This window comes from Hordeum vulgare, chromosome 5H (assembly GCF_904849725.1).
Source record: "Hordeum vulgare subsp. vulgare chromosome 5H, MorexV3_pseudomolecules_assembly, whole genome shotgun sequence".
NCBI classification, from domain to species: domain Eukaryota; kingdom Viridiplantae; phylum Streptophyta; class Magnoliopsida; order Poales; family Poaceae; genus Hordeum; species Hordeum vulgare.
Window position 1 is genome coordinate 508,842,493 of NC_058522.1, and position 9,584 is coordinate 508,852,076.

Consider the following 9,584-nt stretch of genomic DNA (forward strand, 5'->3'; position numbering starts at 1 on the left):
TGGAGGAAAACTCATCTGTTAGTGAACATGTGCTCAAAATGTCTGGGTACTCAAACCGTCTAGCTGAGCTGGGGATTGAACTCCCGCAAGAAGCTATCACTGACAGAATCCTTCAATCACTGCCGCCAAGCTATAAAGGCTTTGTGTTGAACTACAACATGCAAGGGATGAACAAGTCTCCCGGCGAGTTGTTTGCGATGTTGAAAGTCGCAGAGTCTGAACTCCGTAAAGAGCATCAAGTGTTGATGGTGAATAAGACCACTAGTTTCAAGAGAAACGGCAAAGGCAAGAAGGGCAATTCGAAGAAGAGCGGCAAGCCTGTTGCCAATCCGCCGAAGAAACCCAAGGCTGGACCTAAGCCTGAAACGGAGTGCTACTATTGCAAGCGTATGGGTCACTGGAAGCGCAATTGCCCCAAGTATCTGGCAGATAAGAAGGCGGGCAAAGAAAAATCAGGTATATTTGATATACATGTTATTGATGTGTACTTAACCGGCTCTCGTAGTAGTGCCTGGGTATTCGATACCGGTTCTGTTGGTCATATTTGCAACTCGAAACAGGAACTGCGGAATAGACGAAGGCTGGCGAAAGATGAAGTGACGATGCGCGTAGGAAATGGTTCCAAGGTTGATGCAATCGCCGTCGGCACAGTGTCACTTCAGCTACCGTCGGGATTAGTGATGAACTTAAATCATTGTTATTTAGTGCCTGCGTTGAGCATGAACATTATATCTGGATCTTGTTTATTGCGAGACGGTTACTCTTTTAAGTCAGAGAATAATGGTTGTTCTATTTCTATGAGTAACATCTTTTATGGTCATGCACCGAATGTGAGAGGATTGTTCATATTGAATCTTGATAGCGATACACATATACATAACATTGAGACCAAAAGAGTTAGAGTAAACAATGATAGCGCCATATTTTTGTGGCACTGCCGCTTGGGTCATATTGGTGTAAAGCGCATGAAGAAACTCCATGCTGATGGACTTTTGGAGTCACTTGACTTTGATTCACTTGACACGTGCGAACCATGCCTCATGGGCAAGATGACTAAGACTCCGTTCTCCGGAACAATGGAGCGTGCAAGTGACTTATTGGAAATCATACATACCGATGTGTGTGGTCCAATGAGCGTGGAGGCACGCGGCGGATATCGTTATTTTCTCACCTTCACTGACGATTTGAGTAGGTATGGTTATGTCTACTTGATGAAGCACAAGTCTGAAACATTTGAAAAGTTCAAGCAATTTCAGAGTGAAGTGGAAAATCATCGTAACAAGAAGATCAAGTTCCTACGGTCTGATCGTGGGGGTGAATATCTGAGTTTCGAGTTTGGTGATCACTTAAGAAAATGTGGAATTGTTTCACAGTTGACACCGCCTGGAACACCACAGCGTAATGGTGTGTCCGAACGTCGTAATCGTACTTTGTTAGAGATAGTGCGATCTATGATGTCTCTTACTGATTTGCCGTTATCATTTTGGGGTTATGCATTAGAAACAGCTGCATTCACTTTAAATAGGGCACCATCAAAATCCGTTGAGACGACACCATACGAACTGTGGTATGGCAAAAGGCAAAGGTTGTCGTTTCTTAAAGTTTGGGGATGTGATGCTTATGTCAAAAAGCTTCAGCCTGAAAAGCTGGAACCCAAAGCGGAAAAGTGCGTCTTCATAGGTTACCCAAAAGAGACAGTTGGGTACACCTTCTATCTCAAATCCGAGGGCAAAGTGTTTGTTGCTAAGAACGGAGCTTTTCTCGAGAAAGAGTTTCTCTCGAGAGAATTGAGTGGGAGGAAGATAGAACTTGACGAGGTTGTCGAACCTCTCATCCCTCTGGATGGTGGCGCAGGGCAAGGGGAAACCTCTGTCGTTGCGACGCCGGTTGAGGAGGAAGTTAATGATGATGATCATGAAACTCCAGTTCAAGTTTCTGTTGAACTACGCAGGTCGACGAGATCACGCGCTGCTCCAGAGTGGTACGGTAATCCCGTCTTATCAATCATGTTGTTAGACAACAATGAACCTGCAAATTATGAAGAAGCAATGGTGGGCCCAGATTCCAACAAATGGCTAGAAGCCATGAAGTCCGAGATAGGATCCATGTATGAGAACAAAGTGTGGACTTTGGAGATACTACCTGAGGGCCGCAAGGCTATTCAGAACAAATGGATCTTTAAGAAGAAGACGGACGTTGACGGTAATGTGACCGTTTATAAAGCTCGACTTGTGGCAAAGGGTTTTTCACAAGTTCCAGGAGTTGACTACGATGAGACTTTCTCACCCGTAGCGATGCTTAAGTCCGTCAGAATCATGTTAGCAATAGCTGCATTTTTCGATTATGAAATCTGGCAGATGGATGTCAAAACAGCGTTCCTTAACGGTTTCCTTAAGGAAGAGTTGTATATGATGCAACCCGAAGGTTTTGTCGATCCTAAGAATGCTAATAAGGTGTGCAAGCTCCAGCGATCCATTTATGGACTGGTGCAAGCATCTCGGAGTTGGAACAAACGCTTTAATGAGGTGATCAAAGCATTTGGGTTTATACAAGTGGTTGGAGAATCTTGTATTTACAAGAAAGTGAGTGGGAGCTCTGTGGCGTTTCTAATATTATATGTGGATGACATATTACTGATTGGAAACAATGTAGAGCTTTTGGAGAGCATAAAAGGTTACTTGAATAAAAGTTTCTCTATGAAGGACCTAGGAGAAGCTGCTTACATTCTAGGCATTAAGATCTATAGCGATAGATCAAAACGCCTGATAGGACTTTCACAAAGCACATACCTTGATAAAGTTTTGAAAAGGTTCAAAATGGAACAGTCCAAGAAAGGGTTCTTGTCAGTTTTACAAGGTACAAGATTGAGTAAGACTCAGTGCCCAGCAACTGATGAAGATAGAGAGCATATGCGCTCCGTCCCCTATGCTTCAGCCATAGGTTCTATCATGTATGCGATGCTGTGCACTAGACCGGATGTTAGCCTGGCCATAAGTATGGCAGGTAGGTTCCAGAGTAATCCAGGAGTGGATCACTGGGCAGCGGTCAAGAATATCCTGAAGTACCTGAAAAGGACTAAAGAGATGTTTCTCGTGTATGGAGGTGACGAAGAGCTCGCCGTAAAAGGTTACGTCGATGCAAGCTTTGACACAGATCCGGACGACTCTAAGTCGCAAACCGGATACGTATTTATTCTTAATGGGGGTGCAGTAAGCTGGTGCAGTTCCAAGCAAAGCGTCGTAGCAGATTCTACATGTGAAGCGGAGTACATGGCTGTCTCGGAGGCGGCTAAGGAGGGTGTCTGGATGAAGCAGTTCATGACGGATCTTGGAGTGGTGCCAAGCGCACTGAATCCAATAACCTTGTTCTGTGACAACACTGGTGCCATTGCCTTAGCAAAGGAACCACGGTTTCACAAGAAGACCAGACACATGAAACGACGCTTCAACCTCATTCGCGACTACGTCGAGGAAGAGGACGTAAATATATGCAAAGTGCGCATGGATCTGAATGTAGCAGACCCGCTGACTAAACCTCTTCCACGGCCAAAACATGATCGACACCAGAACTGTATGGGTGTTAGATTCATTACAATGTAATTCACATGGTGATGTGAGGGCTAGATTATTGACTCTAGTGCAAGTGGGAGACTGTTGGAATTATGCCCTAGAGGCAATAATAAATGTAGTTATTATTATAATTCCTGTATCAAGATAATAGTTATATTATCCATGCTATAATTGTATTGAATGAAGACTCATTTACATGTGTGGATACATAGACAAAACACCGTCCCTAGCATGCCTCTAGTTGGCTAGCCAGTTGATCGATGATAGTCAGTGTCTTCTGATTATGAACAAGGTGTTGTTGCTTGATAACTGGATCACGTCATTGGGAGAATCACGTGATGGACTAGACCCAAACTAATAGACGTAGCATGTTGATCGTGTCATTTTGTTGCTACTGTTTTCTGCGTGTCAAGTATTTATTCCTATGACCATGAGATCATATAACTCACTGACACCGGAGGAATGCTTTGTGTGTATCAAACGTCGCAACGTAACTGGGTGACTATAAAGATGCTCTACAGGTATCTCCGAAGGTGTTAGTTGAGTTAGTATGGATCAAGACTGGGATTTGTCACTCCGTGTGACGGAGAGGTATCTTGGGGCCCACTCGGTAATACAACATCACACACTAGCCTTGCAAGCAATGTAACTTAGTGTAAGTTGCGGGATCTTGTATTACGGAACGAGTAAAGAGACTTGCCGGTAAACGAGATTGAAATAGGTATGCGGATACTAACGATCGAATCTCGGGCAAGTAACATACCGAAGGACAAAGGGAATGACATACGGGATTATACGAATCCTTGGCACTGAGGTTCAAACGATAAGATCTTCGTAGAATATGTAGGATCCAATATGGGCATCCAGGTCCCGCTATTGTATATTGACCGAGGAGTCTCTCGGGTCATGTCTACATAGTTCTCGAACCCGCAGGGTCTGCACACTTAAGGTTCGACGTTGTTTTATGCGTATTTGAGTTATATGGTTGGTTACCGAATGTTGTTCGGAGTCCCGGATGAGATCACGGACGTCACGAGGGTTTCCGGAATGGTCCGGAAACGAAGATTGATATATAGGATGACCTCATTTGATTACCGGAAGGTTCTCGGAGTTACCGGGAATGACGAATGGGTTCCGGGAGTTCACCGGGGGGGGGGGGGGGGGGGCAACCCACCGCGGGGAAGCCCATAGGCCTTGGGGAGACACACCAGCCCTTAGTGGGCTGGTGGGACAGCCCACAAGTGCCCTATGCGCCAAGGAGAAGAAAATCAAGAGAGAAAGAAAAAAAAAGGAGGAGGTGGGAAGGAAGGGGGACTCCCTCCCACCAAACCTAGTCCAACTCGGTTTGGGGGGGGGGGGGAGAGTCCTCCCCCTTGGACTCGGCCGACCCCCTTGGGGCTCCTTGAGCCCCAAGGCAAGGCCCCCTCCCTCCCACCTATATATACGGAGGTTTTAGGGCTGATTTGAGACGACTTTTCCACGGCAGCCCGACCACATACCTCCACGGTTTTTCCTCTAGATCGCGTTTCTGCGGAGCTCGGGCGGAGCCCTGCTGAGACAAGGTCATCACCAACCTCCGGAGCGCCGTCACGCTGCCGGAGAACTCTTCTACCTCTCCGTCTCTCTTGCTGGATCAAGAAGGCCGAGATCATCGTCGAGCTGTACGTGTGCTGAACACGGAGGTGCCGTCCGTTCGGTACTAGATCGTGGGACTGATCGCGGGATTGTTCGCGGGGCGGATCGAGGGACGTGAGGACGTTCCACTACATCAACCGCGTTCTCTAACGCTTCTGCTGTACGGTCTACAAGGGTACGTAGATCACTCATCCCCTCTCGTAGATGGACATCACCATGATAGGTCTTCGTGCGCGTAGGAAATTTTTTGTTTCCCATGCGATGTTCCCCATCAGCCTTGACCTGCCCCGCTGCGCAGGGTGCCGCCTCCCCACCGAAGCCCTCCACTCGCTGCGGCGTCGACCGGAGGAATCCCGCGACCGGCGCCTTGGCGCGGGAGAGCGGCTGCGCTGGCGTGGAGCCGATGGTTGTGGAGGGACCACCGAAGCGCGACTGCGACAGAGAAGGACGTCCTTCCAGGAGCGTTGCTCTTCCCCCTCGGGTCACCATCCCCGTCACCGTCCTGCTCCCGGCCGCCGCGAGCCATGCCCCGGCAGCCCACGTTGGCTACCGGCGCGCGAGCCTGGGCCTTCTTCCTTCCCCCGCGCTGGCCGTCCTCGGTCCCCATCGTCCAAGACGCGGGCGCGACCGCCGGGAAGGGAGCGTCCTCACTGTCCGAGTCAGAGGACGGGATTCCGCTCCGCCCGGAGTGGGAAGAACGGGGGGACGGCAGAGTCCAGTCTTCTACCCGATCGACGTGGATGATCATGGAGTACTCGGCCGTGGCAGGAGGCGGAGCAACTCTTCTATCTGGTGGGGAGAACCCCACCATCTCCTCGACGCGGCCTGCTCCCCTTGGCAGGACCCCGAGGGAGTGCCTGGTGGGTATGTTTCCGACATCGTCGGTCCACACCCAGCACGCGAACGTCTTGGTGTGGCCGCGCTCGAGCGTCCTGCTATCGAGGCGATCGACCCTGACCCGCCTCCCAAGGATCTCCTCCGCCCCCTCAACTGACCAGAAGTGCATCGGGACGCCCTCGATGACGACCCAGACATGGAGCAGCAGCGAGCCGAAGGAGGCGTGCTCGTGCTCGTGCCATGAGGCGACGTTGAAAGCAGCTCCGTCGACCCGGATGGAGGCCCGACGCACCGCGTTGACTTGGTGTGCCGGTTGGGTGAAGATCACCAGGTAGTGCTCCGGGTGGTGCGCTGTGACGCGCAGCGAGTGCTCCGGCACGGCGAGCTGCGCCTCCAGGGCCCTCCCCACCGCCATGGGGGACGAGGCGTTGATGCCGTCGGCTGCAGTGAGGGTGACGGCGTGGCTCCTAAGGAAGAAGATGGCCTGGTCTACGACCGGCGAGGGAACGGCCACCGAGCGGCTCTCCCTAGGCCGCCTCGCTGGGTCGACGTGGTGCAGGGTACTTCAGCTAGAGTGAAACAAGTATCTCAGGCACTGGAGTGGACCAAATATCTCATCTCAGTACAATACCCCTTTGTTTCGTACTCCCGCTGTCTTAAATAAGTGTCTCAACTTTATTACAACTTTGTACTAAAGTTAGTATAAAATTGAGACACTTATTTTGGGACAGAGGAAGTACCAAATATCAATATTAGGGTCTATAGATCCAACTTCAAAATTGTTGTTCTTCACCCGTTTACTGGTTATGTGCATACATCTATCTATTTACACATTACATCACATCAAAGATTTACCAAAAGGGTGTGCACTTCTCACTAGCTAAAATATAACCAGTTACTGGTCAAGACCCTTGTAAACCGTGGTGATGGCACTGTTGTTGCCATGTGACATTATTACTGAGCTAACGGCTGCCCTCTCCACTTCTTATGACGGCTTTCTCCTAAGTAAGCACATCACATATGCCATCACCGGCACCTCGCAAAGTACTGTGATCTTGTCTTCACTTGTGAACCCAAACTCATCCTCGGACATCCTCAGGAGCTCCCCGAACACCATCGTGCCGAGGTACACCAACGGGACCTCGAATCGCTCTCCATCAGAAGCATAGACGATGCAATGGCCCTTGTCTGCGTCTGCGATGGCCGATGAGCCACGCAGGTTGGCTTCTTTGATAGGCCCCATCGTCGCCAGCCTCCGCTTCCCGAGGGCTACCATGTTGAAGTAATCCAAATATATGCATGTTAATTAGGATAAGTGATGTTGTGGTCAGGCTTGCCGGTGATTGATGTATTAGTTGAAGTCTAGTACGATTAGGAGTCTAGCTATTGTGTACGCGTAGGTAGCAGGTTGAATCCGATTAGGATTTTAGTAATCAATGTACGAGTAGGATTGGGATTGGTGTTTGGAGTCGGCAGTCTAGCTTGGTCCGGTTAATGCATATATATATGCAGCGTTGCGTGAGTTTTGTAACAACGAGTGGAGAAAGAGAGAAATAAAGAGAAACAAAGGACACGATATGGTCCCTTGGCTATAATCTATTTGTGCATGTGTGTTCGTTGTGATTTGATGTGATCGATCCTGTGGACGAAAAGCCAACAATTGATATTTAGAGCAAGGTTGATTTAAAGTTTTGCGCTTGCCCCGGGGTGGCGATCCGACTAACGCCTCAGGGCAGGCAATACATGCGGGCAATACAGTTGCCGGTGTGGCAACGAGAAGCGGGCCATATAGTCGCTGGGTGGTGCAACGACAAGGAGGAGCATGCGATATAGTCGCTGGGTGGTGCAACGACAAGGAGGAGCATGCGATATAGTCGCTGGATGGAGCGGCGACATGGAGGATCAGGCTATAGTCGTTCGGTGGAGCGACAACGAGAAAGTGATTAGCTGTTGTCGCAAGCGAGGCGACAAATGATTGTCGTTCGGCGAAACGACCTGGAGGGCGACCGGCTATCGTCGACAAGTCACTGGTGATCATTGATGATTATGGAGGTGTTGAGTTGACACCGAGTAGTTCATCAAGATCATCGGTGGAGGGTGCAAGGTAGTGATGGCGAAGTTGGGAGCCATCGTCAAGGTGTGCACATGAGTTCTTGCAAGTGCGTCCAAGAGCTTGGGGTGTGAGTCTTCTGTTGCAGTTGAGATGCGTCATTTGCAGAGGAGAATTAAGAGCTTGAGCGGATGGAAAAAGGAAGTTGTGCCCTGCGTTTCTGTGTGTGATCAAGGAGTTTCAGCGAGTTCGTATACGGGAAGTTGTGTTGCGCGTATACGGCGAGTCGTGTTGCCGCTGGACCAATCGGATTGCCTCTAGATCGTGCGCTCGATCTTTGGCAAAGGTAACAAGTTCTAGCGAGTTCATGTATGGAAAGATGTGTTGCCCGTACCTGACGAGTTGTGTTGCCGCCGGATGTGATGCATCGTTCGGTAAGATGCGTCACCGATGATAAAGACGAGATGTGAAGATGTGGCGGGTGATGAGATGTGTCTCCTCGTGTGCATGAAACCGATGTGAAGATGAAGATCAACGTGAGGATGGGCACAGACCAGTTAAGTTGAGTTTCTGCATGAGGCTATGCGTTTAGTCTGCATGTAGCACACTAAGATGTGGCAGCGTGGCTGGTAGTCCTAATAATCGTTGGTTCAAGTCTACAAATCGGTATAAGGAAAGGATGATGATGAAGTGATGGCCATCATTGCAAGAAGAGAGAAGTTAAGGTCCGGTAAATCGCGTCACCGAAGACAACTTGCGTGAAGAGATGAGGTGATCGTTAGTGTGTTAGATCCAGTTAAGAGTTAATAGTTTGGATTAGGAGGTGAATGTTGAAGTAATCCAAATATATGCGTGTTACTTAGGATAAGTGATGTTGTGGTCAGACTTGCAGGTGATTGATGTACTAGTTGAAGTCTAGTACGATTAGGAGTCTAGCTATTGTGTACGTGTAGGTAGCAGGTTGAGTCCGATTAGGATTTTGGTAATCAATGTACGAGTAGGATTGGGACTGATGTTTGGAGTCGGTAGTCTAGCTTGGTCCGGTAAATGCATATATATATATGCAGCGTTGCATAAGTTTTGTAACAACGAGTTGAGAAAGAGAGAAATAAAGAGAAACAAAGGACACGATATGGTCTCTTGGCTATAATCTATTTGTGCATGTGTGTTCGTTGTGATTTGATGTGATCGATCCTGTGGACGAAAAGCCAACATACCATCAGCCTTCACTATTTGCCTGCTGAACTAACCTCCTAGGAGTGATCATGGTATTTTAGTTCTTTTGATGAGATGCGCTTTTGCAGAAATGTGTGTAGGTACTAAATGTTTTTGGGTGGTGTGAAGATGCTTCTGTGCTAGTTCCATGTATTTATAGGTCAGCAAGGGAACACTGCAGCCATATGTTTATCTGATGGGTGTAACCATCGGTATGACTAGTTGCCAGGAGGTAGCCAGTTGCTCTGGATGATAGAGGTTGATACCCACGTTTTCTT